The 12,799-nt window shown below is 34.2% G+C and overlaps 1 long non-coding RNA gene across 2 annotated transcripts in view; it reads left to right on the top strand.

The window, feature by feature from the left end:
* Nucleotides 1-12,563, top strand: part of LOC132669585 (uncharacterized) — an 81,888-nt gene extending 69,325 nt beyond the window's left edge. For both annotated transcript variants that reach the window (XR_013555898.2, XR_009606198.3), the window contains exon 7: nucleotides 10,458-12,563. This is a non-coding gene — a long non-coding RNA (uncharacterized LOC132669585). The remainder of the gene's footprint in view (nucleotides 1-10,457) is intronic.
* Nucleotides 12,564-12,799: the final 236 nt, after the last annotated feature.

Genomic DNA, 12,799 nt, shown 5'->3' with positions numbered 1-12,799 from the left:
ACTTGTGACAATAATAGGTAAAACAGTTTTATAACACCTTGGATAAAATTCTATACAATTATCCTCCTTATGTGAGATCAATTTATTTCCCAGAAGATGAAAATGCTTTTTCAAATAAATTTTGCTTTTAAAAGAACATTTTCTGCCTTTGTGGAAACTCAGGAGAACATCATATGCACATCCAAGTGTTGTTTTATTTTGGAGAATACGTGTGAGGTTAGTGCAAATTCTCAACAGACTTGGATACCTGGGACAGACCTGGATATGTTGTCCCCTTGCAATGGACACTGAGATCTGGAGTGAATTTACTTTGAGTGAACACAAGCTTTGCTAGGAAGAGATGTGAAAGTGCCTGCTCCTTCCTATATAATTAGTGCCACATATATATATATATTCTTTTTTTTTTTGCAACTGTACGTAAAATAGGTTAAGCGATTAAGGGGGGATTTGGGGCCATGAAAATGTTTTGGAAATAGAGAGAGGTGGTGATTGCACATCATTTTGAACACACTAAAAGCTACTGAACAGTTCACTTTAAAATGATTATAATTAAGGGCACCTGGGTGGCTCAGTCGGTTAAGCATCCAACTCTTGATTTCGACTCATGATTTCACGGTTTTGTGGGATTGAGCCCCACATCGGGTTCTGTGATAACAGCAAGGGAGCCTGCTTGGGATTTTCTCTCTCCCTCTACTTCTGCCCATCCTCCACTATCTCTGAAAGTAAATAAATAAACAACATTTTAATGGTTACAATTATGTCAGTTTCATCTCAATAAAAACAATGCAAAAGAAACTTTCAAGAACTCCCTTGTTCATAAATTTTAATATTATCAATAGATAAAAAATCATTGTCTACTTCCTGATATGCGCACAGAGAATGACACGGAATAATTTTAGTTATAAATTCAAATTTGGAATATTGATATAATAAGATGCTGTTAAATTATCTTTTTGAGAGTTGTTGTTTTTCCTCCATGTAATTTTACTTTTAGTTTGAAATACATGGCTTTAAGATTCTGATGTGTTACATCTTGGGTAAATTTTGTTTGGGTCTTTATAGCTGAGGTGAACCCTCAGCTGTATCCTGTATTGACATCAGCACTCTGCATCTAAGATAGGAGGCTTTTAAAATTGTCTTTATAATGATATTCAGACTTTGAGTACTCATGCAAAGCAGCAGAGGTCAATCAAATGTTAACCTTGATATATTTCTTGAAATATCACCATAAATGAAAGAAACATTATAAAAATAGTGTATGATTTATCTGTTATGACACATTGCATTATTGGGAAATATGTGAACTGGTTAATCAAAATGAGTTAACTTCATGGTTCATACTCTTTTGGAAACATCTAATAAACTTTCCTGTATCTATTAAACTGGAAATTAGTTTTCTCTCAATAGCGACATAATCATTAAAAAAAAAAAAAAAAAAAAAAAAAAAGGTTAGTCTTTTGAGTCCTTGAAGTCTTGTGCATATCAGACCATCTCGGTTCAAAACAAATGTTTAGCCCAACCATAGTGATGGGATCCTACAAAGATAAGGCCCAGATTTAGGTATTTAAAATTAACTAGTCCTTCAGAAGACAATAATCAGAATCCCAAGAAAAGGACATGGGACTGTGGTTTAGATGTGATATTAAAAGTGTATGAGCTTGAGAAGGCTAGGAGAAAGCAAGATGACACTTTTTAGCTTCAGAGGAGGAAGTCTGTAGTTTGTTTCCCATTGGGTTTCTTTCATGGAGACATCTCTAAGGTGGAAAGAGCTCATAGGAGCCGGGTAGCTGAAAAAGCCAGGTAGTCATGGGCTTTAGTTCAATACTTTGGCTACTCAACATCCTTGCATGGCCTTGTTTCCAAACTCATAATTTCACAAAAAATTGTTTGGGTTATTATTGTAAAATTATGTCTTGAATAACAATAGGAAAAGTAAAAAACCCTGAAGGAAAATAGTCTTGCCAGCTATTTCAACCACATTTAGGCCAATGAATCTCAAATAGGGTAAATATAAGAGAAGCATAACTAGATACATCATAGAGAAACTATTGAAAGACAAAGACAAAAAGAAATTCTGAAGAGCTTTTAAAGAGAGCTTGTAATCATAGAAAGGATTCTTTGCAAAATGTTGCATTTTTTGCCAAAAGCCTATCTGGTAATATTGCTCATAATTCTAACCACTGTCCTATTGATTTGTTTTTCGGCAGCATGAACAAATGCCAAAAATAAAAATGAAAAATAAAAAATAAAAATCAAGCAAGAAGGAAATGTATGAAAAAAATTAATTGTAGCTAAAAGGGGTTCTCAAATGAGGTAGTAAAATGGGTTTCAATTAATGAAGGGTCAGAGATTAAATTTCAATCAAGATACCACAGCAGATGTGTGATAAGTAAAACACTACCAAAACTAGCACCATTAACAGCATATTACTGGCACTGCATGCCCAATTGGTAGTTTCCCCTGAAAATGATGTGTTATTGCTATCACTGTTATCTTCAAAGTACATTCCTCACTGTGCATGTTCCTTTAATTTAAGAGACACTATAATTTGTTAATAACATCCAGAGCTATGAAAATGTTATTCATCCAATTAAAAGCCTTGCTGAATTACAGATATATAAACAAACAGACACACAGAAAAGGGGTTTACAGTGTCAACAAATTTAAGCCATGGATCACGAATAAACACAGAAACAACAACAAAAAAACCTTCTCTGGTCCAGATATCGAAAATAGTTCTTGTGAACAGAACAGTAAATAGCGCTCCAAATGGGTAAAGGAACAAACAGGAAAATCCTTACAAACTAGATTCTACCTAATCTCTCATCCAACAGAGAATAGACATCCATAAATTTTAATCAATTGTCAGAGATCATCAAATGATCATATTTAAGATCAACTGATCACCTATTGCTGCTTGCAATGATTATTGGCTGCTAATAAGCCTAATATAAAATTAAAAACAAAATATATAATGCAAAAGTGGTAGGAAAGAAAAATAAAATTAAAAAAACATAGTCAGTAAATTTCTCTTAACTTTTTGTATTCCCTCGGACCCAACAAAAGACTCAACGGACCTTAAATTGTCATCAGGTGCACCTCTCTAATAATGAAATTTACTTAGTTCTGTTAGGTGATCTAATGGGCATCACATTGGAAAACCTTCAAAACTATTAATTAACAGTTTAAAAAAAAACTAAAATCATAATTCTTGTACAAATTATAAATGAACATATATTAAATATTTTATTTAACTATAATGAAGGAGTAAAGCAAATAATTTAACAGGTTCAAAGGAGAATTGAGAAATACACTTACAGAACAGGAATATTTAAATAAGCGTGAAAATGGACACAGAACTGGATTCTTCCAAAGAAGAAATAACTCCACTGAAACTCCATCAGAAAGGACAGAATTTATGTAGAAAAGAATTTATCTATAAGAAACAGTAGTTTTACATAACCACCAGATATCTGTAATTTACAGAATTATAAAATAGTTCCTATGAAATCAGTATTATATAAATTTGGTATATTATAGAGAATATGTAATTTTTAGTAAAGCCTGAATTTTTAAATGAATTATTTGTAAAGTATGTGTTGATACTATAGCACTCTATTTCCCTATTTTTATGTTTAATCTTTCAGTGATTATTTATCCATACAATTATCTGTCTATAGATGTGTCTGTTTAGAGAAATATCTTTCCTTGAACATTTCTCACAGCGTATTATTCTGAAACAAAAAAATAGCCAAAAAGTCAATCAGAACTAGACAGTTTCTCCCCTAATGCATTAAAATGAAACAGTTAAAAATTTTTCATTATGAGTCTTTCTTTTTGTGTGTAAGCCTGAAACTGAATTGTGTAGTGTACTTTGGTTTTCTAAAAACCTGAAAATAAATATTTTTGTAGGAAACAAATAAAGAGGAATGTTTTCTACAGTATCCAGAGCTACCAAAGCTGAACAGCTTAGTGAGTAACCCAAGCTCATGAAATTACAAATTTAACAGTTTTCTTCATCTTTGTATGCCTTCAAAACACCAGAAAAGGTGAAAATGAAAAATCAGGGAAAGAAAAAAAAATTGCCATACTAATTATATATTAATTTAAGTATGGTAGAGAGTTTTTTCCTTCTGGGAAACTTTCATCAAGATAATAAATAGCTACTTTATAATTTTGGAGATTTCCATAAATTTATTCAATATATAACCTAGATGTTTGACTTCCAAGAACTTTAAAAAAAAAAAAAACATTTATTATGTGCTGTACCTTTAGAATGGAAACAAAATTTACATGTTTAAGTCTGGTGAGACTCTAACAGATACATATGTTTCTTGTTTCAGAATAACATAATTTGTTAAATATTAAGTTGTATCATAATGCTAGCTGAGTTTCGACATAATGAATGACTTCTGTTTCTTTTTTTTAATTAATAAATTAATTTTTTATTTAAAAAATTTTAATATTTATTTATTTTTGAGAGAGAGAGAGACAGAGAAAGAGAGAGCGTGAGCAGGGGAGGGGCAGAGAGAGAGAAGGATATACAGAATCAGAAGCAGGCTCCAGGATCTCAGCTGTCAACACAGAGCCCGACATGGGGCTCCAACTCATGGACTGTGAGATCATGCCCTGAGCTGAAGTTGGACACTTAACCAACTGAACCACCCAGGTGCCCCAAATTACTTCTTTTTCTAATTGTGTTGTTTTATAAAGGCATCTTGTAGAGAAACTCCTTGAAATATTAACAAAAGCAATAGTTTATCTCAAAACAAATAATGGAAAGGTATAATTTACCACATAAAGAGTCTCTTCTAACCTGTTTTTTCTGATCATTAAGAAAACTGATAATTGGACTGACTGGACATAAAACATTATACATCGTAGAGATTTTTCACATCAGTTTTCCTCTCACATTCTTTGCACATTCTTCAGTTTGTTTCAGTTGTTAGAGAAAAAATAATCTGATTAGACCCATTTAGTTCTGAGTTGTAAGTATACGAGAATGGTAAGTATCCAGGGACATTTATAATTTAATATTGAATATAAATTTATAATTTAAAAGTCTCCAAATTGTTACTTCAGTTTCTGGTAAATGTTTAAGAGAAACTTTTCTATTGTTCTGTAAATCCTCCTATTTAACCGGAAGCAAATTTATATAGTAAAATTTGGATGCTATTTACCTATTCTTTCACATTATGGTAGGCAAAATAAGAGACTAATCAGATCAGAAAATAATATGGTTGGTGTTTTGTTTTTACACATATTGAAGGATTTGGGACAGGATTCTGATTAGGGATGTCTAGCTACTATGACTACTCTGACACTTATTAGCCACAAACATTTGGTATACCATTTGACAAGTTTTCCTTACAGATAAAGTCAAATTATGCCAATGTCACAGGATTCGTACGAAGACCAAATAATACATACACAAATAATACAGCATTTTTCAAGATGTCTTAAAATCAATTAGCCTCAGAACATTGTTTTTAGCAAATTATTGTATAAATTCCCAGAACATAAGTAAATATATGCCAAAATGACACGTTTCAGGGGGCAGGAAATATTTACAAGGCCAGATAGTAAATAGTTTTGCAGACCATAATATGGTCTCTCTTTCAACTACTCTAGTCGGCCATTGTACAGTGAAAGCAACCTTGACAATAAGTAAATGAAGGAGAGTGGCCATGTTCCAACAAAATTTTATTTATGGACACTGAAATTGGAGTAAAATAAAACTTCAATTTGTCATGGAACATTATTTTTGACAATTATCAATTTATGGTTATATAATAACATATTCTGACCATGGAGGTCATATAACAAAGGCCATGGGCTAAATTTTGAGGCCTCCTAATATTGCTTTCATTCAGCTTCCCCCACTTTGGTCAGTGAGGCCCCTCCATAAAGCCTAGAAAACTGCACAGAGAATGATTTGGATGATATAATGCATTACAAAACTATCGGTTTGGAAGCTTATGATATATTTTGGATATTCAAATAATCATTGAAATAATTCCATAAATTTAGAGACTATCTTAAATTCAGGACAGTAAAATAGACTTAGACTTAATTTTTCTGCTTATGCCAGTAAAGATAGGTAACACAATATAGGAATTACATTAATATTTACAGATTTATAAATTGCTTCATGAATTTAATGAGAAAAAAAACTGAGTCTTGTCCAGCTACATATTTCCAAAAGGGTAGTTGGCTTTCACTATATATGGCATATATATTCATTGAAATGAGACTGGCTTAATTTATTATACTCATTATGGTTTGTCACATGGCAAAACTGTCTTTGCATTTTGCAAAAATGTAAGCACTTTAGAAGTATATGTAAGCAGAAGTAGAAGGAGCTGATTTTTTCCCCCTGCACATTGGCATATGACCCTTGGTGATCCACTGGACCTCTTTTAGCTCTAATAGTCTAGATGAGTAGATAATGCCTAATATTTCTTTGTAGTATAATGACTATTAGTGATGGCATGTGATATTTAGCATAAGAGATTGGGAGTGGATCTTTCTTAATTTAATGCCAAACTGAAAACCGAATTTTCATTAATTAATTTCTTAAAGCTCTGTCCTAATTCCAGATATCAGTCCAAGTTTAAAATATAAATGTGGATTCTCTATAGTTCTTCACTTTCCTGAATCTCTCAGATTCCTTTTATTTTTTCCATTTTGAATTGTATGTCCATCTTTACAATTTGACTTTTTAGTTCAATTGAACTGAATTATCACACTCTCTCTTCCTGAAATCATAGGTTTTATTAAGAGCAAGAACTGAAAGTTATATTCCATAAAGAGTTTAAGGATTGAATTAGTTAGGATATAATTGTGGCTGCTCTGAGAGTTCCAAAACCACAGTGGCTCAATTAAGAACTTCATTTCTGTCTCACATAAAAATCTAAGCTGATACGGCAGGTCTGCTCTTGAAGCAGAGCAAGGCCACTCCTATCTTTTTGCTTCTCCAGCCTCATGATGCTCCTTTATTCACCTGGTCCAAGATGGCTCACCATATAGCCACATTGTGACCTCTGGTAAAGGGAGAAGACAACTTGGGAAATAGGGTGTTTTCTTATCAATATATAAACTAGACATTGCATACACCCTCCTCCTACTCATACTGACTAGGAATTCATCATAGTATAGGCAAATCATTGGAGGAGACAGAGTAATAATAGGCTTATTCTTGGTAGCCATGTGCTTGCTCCACATTGAGGTTACCCTATGGGTAACCCTAACAAAATCTATGCTAAATTAGATATTTCAACTGAGACTTTTAAATATGATAGGGGCGCCTGGGTGGCTCAGTCAGATGAGCGCCCGACTCTTACTTTTGGCTTGGGTCATGTTCTCAAGGTCGTGAGATTGAGCTCTGTGTCAGATTCTCCCTCTCTCCCTCTCTCTCTGCCCCTCCTTTGCTTGTGCTTTCTCTCTCTCTCTCTCTCTCTCTCTCAAAATAAATAAATAAATGAATAAACTTTAAAAAATATGATGGAAAATGGATAGATAGCTTACCATGCATAAACATTCACGGAAATATCTGAGAAGCCATTACCCTAGCTATTCACAGCAAAATAAAGGAATAAAATATAAGTCATGAAAATTTTTTTGAGAATTTCTTTGATAATAACTGTGCTATGACATCCATTCCTTCTCTTTCAGTTAATCCAAGAAGGAGAGAGCTTCCACTCTTTCCTCTATAGTTAGACTTACTGTTGGTTAAAAAAAAAAAAAAAAAAAAAAATCCAAGTCTGAAGAAAGGCTGCTTCATCTTCAGACTAAAGAACACTATCTTCAGAGGTATCTTCACTTGATTGGTCAGAAAGATTAAATGACAACAGTGATTGGTACATGCAATTTGGTCAGTACAAAATTGTTTAAAAATATTTGAATACGGGGTGCCTGGGTGGCTCAGTCGGTTGAGCAGCTGACTTCCACCCAGGTCATGATCTCGCGGCTCGCGAGTTCGAGACCCGCATCGGGCTGTGTGCTGACAGCTTGGAACCTGGAGCCTGCTTCGGATTCTGTGTCTCCCTCTCTCTCTGACCCTAACCCACTCGCATTCTGTCGCTGTCTCTCTCAAAAATAAATAAACATTAAAAAAATTAAAAAAATATTTGAATACATTTACATGAGAAATATTTTAGTGATATATGCTCAAATATGTACAATTATATCTTCTTTGTTTGGGATTTGAGATGGGATTTTTATATTTATATTTATAAAAATAAAGAAAATGACAAGGAAAGGTATTACACACAAATCAAACTGCAGGCATGTCAAGAATGATCTCTGCAACTCTATACAATAGTACTCCTTTTATCCACAGTGTCAGTTACCTGTGGTCAACCACGATCTGTAAGCAGATGATTCTCCTTCTGACATATTGCTAGACTAATGCTTCATCATTAGATGAATGTAGCATTCATGTAATGTGAATACTATGTGAATGCTATGTGAATAACGGGCAATATTATTCACCTCACTTCATCTCATCATGTGGGTATTTCACCTTTCATATCACAAAAAAGAGAGTGACTACAGTACAATAGGATATTTTGAGAGAGAAAGAGAGAACACATTCACATAACTTTTATTGTAGTATATTCTTATAATTAATCTATTTTATTATTGCTGTTGTTAATCTCTCACTGTGCATTATTTATAAACTAAACTTTAGCATAGGTATGCATGTATGGGGAAAAACATCGTATATCAGCCTCAGTACTACCCACAGTTTCAGGCATCCACTGGGGCTCTTAGAACATATCCCCTGTGAATAAGGGGGAACTATTGCACATTTTCCCCCCAATGGATAAAACTAGTCCATACTGAAACTTTAAGGAATTGAAAAGGTAAAACTCATCTTAAAGTCTTTTTGAAACTTGTGTCTTACTGTCTGGCCACTATGGAGATTGGAAAAATAAGATGATTAATTGGGATACGGGTCTCCAAATTGGGAGTGAGTTCAAGGTTACTATCTTTTAATCTGGGTATGAAATGATACTTCTGTTTGTGGTTACCCCACCATAAGCAAGGGAGCTAAACTCCTGGTTTTTTACTTCCACCTCTGCCCTTCAAAATAGAGTTTATGGAGAAAATATAACACATGCTGTACAGCCAGATACTTTAAGTGGTTATTAGTATCATGTTAATATAAAAGAACTTTAAAAAAGAAATAAACATTAAGTCATTGGATGACTGAGCTTCCAAAACAAGTAAAGGTAACTCTAGGGATGAGCAACTATGTGTTCTAGTGCAGGCAAACCTGGGATAACCATGCAACATTCTTCTGAAGTATCCATTTTAATCAGTAAAACGAATTGGAAACCTCCATTAGGTATTTTTCAAGGTAGATGGACTACTTCTACAACGTTACTGGCTCAGGAACTGTGATACATAATATTACAATGTTCAGGTAACTACACAAGGGTAGCTCTTAGATGTGAATTGAATTTGCAAATTAAGTGTGATTCTGTCCACTGAAGAAATATTTTTTACACAGTTTCTTATTTTTTTATTTTTATTTTTTGAGAGAGCAGGAGAGGGGAAGGGAAAGGGGGACAGAAGATCCCAGTGGGCTCTGCCCTGACAGCAATGAGCCTGATGCGGGTCTCAAACTCAGGAACTGTGACTTAAGCTGAAGTCTGACGCTCAACTGACTGAGCCACCCAGGTGCCCCCATTGAAGAAATATTTTAATTCAGTCCTCAGTTATGAGTCATCCACTTCTTTTCAGGTGATAGCAGTTAAATTACTAAGTAATGCTCAGAATTAATAATTATAGGACCTTTCAATAAGACAATATTGAATAAGTTTTCACAGGAACTTAGATATCACTTTGAACTATAATAAATGCTCACTCTTCCTTTAATAAAAGTATGCATGTGTTTAGCACTTAGAAGTTTTTCCAGCTTGAGGGCCACCTGAGTGCCTCAGTAATTGGGTGACCAACTCGATTCGGCTCAGGTCATGCATGATCCCAGAGTTGGGAGATGCAGCTCCATGTGCAGCCTGCTTCGGATTCTCTCTCTCTGCTCCCCCCACCAAGGTTGCTCACATGCACTGTCTCTCTCAAAATAAATAAACATTTTTAAAAAGATTTTCTCAGTTTGATATATTTTACTCCTTTGCTAAACCTATAATATTAGTCTTAAACTCTTTCATGTCACAGTAGTTATTCTGTTACTTTCTGGAAAACAAATCTTCAGAGGACTGAAATACCACAATTGAAGTAGGTGAGAACAAATCCAGCAGAAAAAAAAAAAAAATATATATATATATATATCCATAAACTGATAAGGAAAGACCTATATTTGGAGTATAAAACATGACCTAAAACCGTCCAATGCCCTTGTAAGAGAGACCACTTCTTCCCTGTAGACAGTGTATTGGAAAAGTTTTTGAAGCATAACTCCTTAGATTCTCAAACTTTTTTTTATCCAGGAAATCTACCTGCAAAGCTAGCTGAACTCCTCTTCACAGACCGCTCACAGCAGAGTTGGATTCACTGTGCAACAGGCCAATTCCCGTTACAGGAGAAAGTGCGTACTGGATTTTCAGCTCTATAAAATCTATGCTTTACTTACAAATTTAGGACTGTCCACTGACTGAAACTTAAAGATCAAAGTTTTAAATGTCAACATTGAGGTTAATCAGAGTAATAAGACAAACGTCAGGAAAAAAAGTATAATCATCTGATGCTAGCAGATAACATGACTGCCATTTGGTAAATCTTCAGAGCAAGTCCTTTTTAAGCAGTAACACTGATGTATAACTTACATATGGTTTTGGATATCCTTGTGTAATAAAATTAAAAATGAACCCCCAAATCCCTCATGTCTGCAAGCAAGCAAAATTCCCTGGTGCCAGGGGAATGAGCAGAACTGGGAGCCAAGAGGAAATAAATAAGAACGAATTAGGATTAATTAATAATTAATTTTACATTAAAATGATGTCTTAAAAATAAAAAGCAGGGAATTGTAGGGGCGCTTGGGTGGCTCAGTCAGTTGAGCATCTGACTTTGGCTCAGGTCATAATTTCACAGTTTGTGGGTTTGAGCCCCACATCAAGCTCTGTTCTGACAGCTATAGCCTGCAGCCTGCTTGGGATTCTGTATCTCTCTCTCTCTCTCTCTCTCTCTGCCTCTCCCCTGCTCACACTGTCTCTCTCTCTCTCTCTCTCTCTCAGAAAATAAACATTAAGAAAAATTTTTTTAAAAGAGGGGGGTTGTAGAAACTAGGGCATAAGATTTGTATCACAATGATAGAACTAGAAGGAAATTAGGGGAAGAAACATCTGTGGATGTGATTTAAAGGTAGATCAGTTGGATAGTAGAGGCAGCTGGATTTTCACCACAAAACTAGAAGTAAGTGGAGGCCTACTGAATATCCTCCCTGGCCAGGACCTGGAGACCAATGGAACTAAGCCAACAGTGGGGAAGGGTGAGCAACACATTTCTTGGATGAAGAAGCCATTACTCGTTCTCCATTTCTGAGCTTACAAATTCCACTGGGCCTCAAGATTTTTGGGATTCTCATCCATAGGACAAAACACAAGCAGGACTCTGAGCTAACCCTAATGTAACACAACTGAGGTCAGAGAGCTTGACAGAGGAACAGAGGTGATGTGAAAAGAAAAAGACAGCACCAGCCCTTGGACACAAGTTGCCAGTGAACTAAACCTAAATTATAATATTTCACATATTTGAAATGTTACACTAGGTTAAAAACAAAACAAAACAAAAACACCACACACCTCCCTGCACCTAAGAGAAAAAAAATGGTAATAAAATGCAAATAAAATGCACAGGACAGATTAAATAATGAATGGTATCTTTCGAGAAACAAAGAGTATACACTTCAGAACTCCTCTGCCTTCCATATAAAATGAATTATGACATGTTGAAGATTAGACAAGTTGCCTAGAGCCCTGCTTCACTCTGCACTGCGGAGATATTATGTTTCATATGACACTTGGAATTTCTAAGCAGAAATTATTCTTCTGACTTATTCATAATGAAAAGGAGAAATTTCTAAAGAAGTTAGTTGGCTACTTACACCAATGGCTAGACTCCTTGCTTTTTAAAGAGAAAGTTATGTCTAAAATAGCCTCTTCAGCTTCTCATCCTCTATCCACAGACATAAGAACACTTTGCCTGGCAAAAGTAAATATTTAAACATTGAGATTAAAATTAAATAAAAACTTATAACAGAAAAATACAAGAATTTCGGACTGAAAAAAAACTTTTTACTATCTCCGAAACAGCAACGATAGGATTCCATGAACTGTATGGGAGGAGAGTAATAAGGTTCCTTGGAAATAAAATTAAAACACTTTAAATTTTACAGGCATCTAGGAAAATCTAATTGCATAAATATAAAAATAAACATTTTCAAAGAAAATATAAAACAAGGGAGGATTTAGGGGTATTCCAGTGTTAAACCTAATGTTAATACTGGGTGTTCTAATATTATATTTCAGATTTCTAGCACTTCAAAATATTGATTTATTCAAATTTCTCTGTAACACCAACTTGCTTTATATTTTGTTTTTCCTAATAAAAATAAAGCATCTCACTGGTTAAAACAATCAGATTATCACTTTACACTGAAATATATATATGTTTATAAAATATATATGTAAACATATATATTTATGAAGTATATATATGAAATACACATATGTATCCAAATTGCCATTTTGGATATAAAAATTAATTGGATAAAATTTTTAGTGATTATAGTACACTTGATCTTCGTCAAAAGGCCGAGAAGCGATTTTAGTGA

Source organism: Panthera onca, chromosome B3, assembly GCF_046562875.1.
Source record: "Panthera onca isolate mPanOnc1 chromosome B3, mPanOnc1 haplotype 2, whole genome shotgun sequence".
NCBI lineage: Eukaryota > Metazoa > Chordata > Mammalia > Carnivora > Felidae > Panthera > Panthera onca.
The sequence above is the reverse complement of the archived record's forward strand: the minus strand, read 5'-3'. Positions and strand labels throughout refer to the sequence as shown.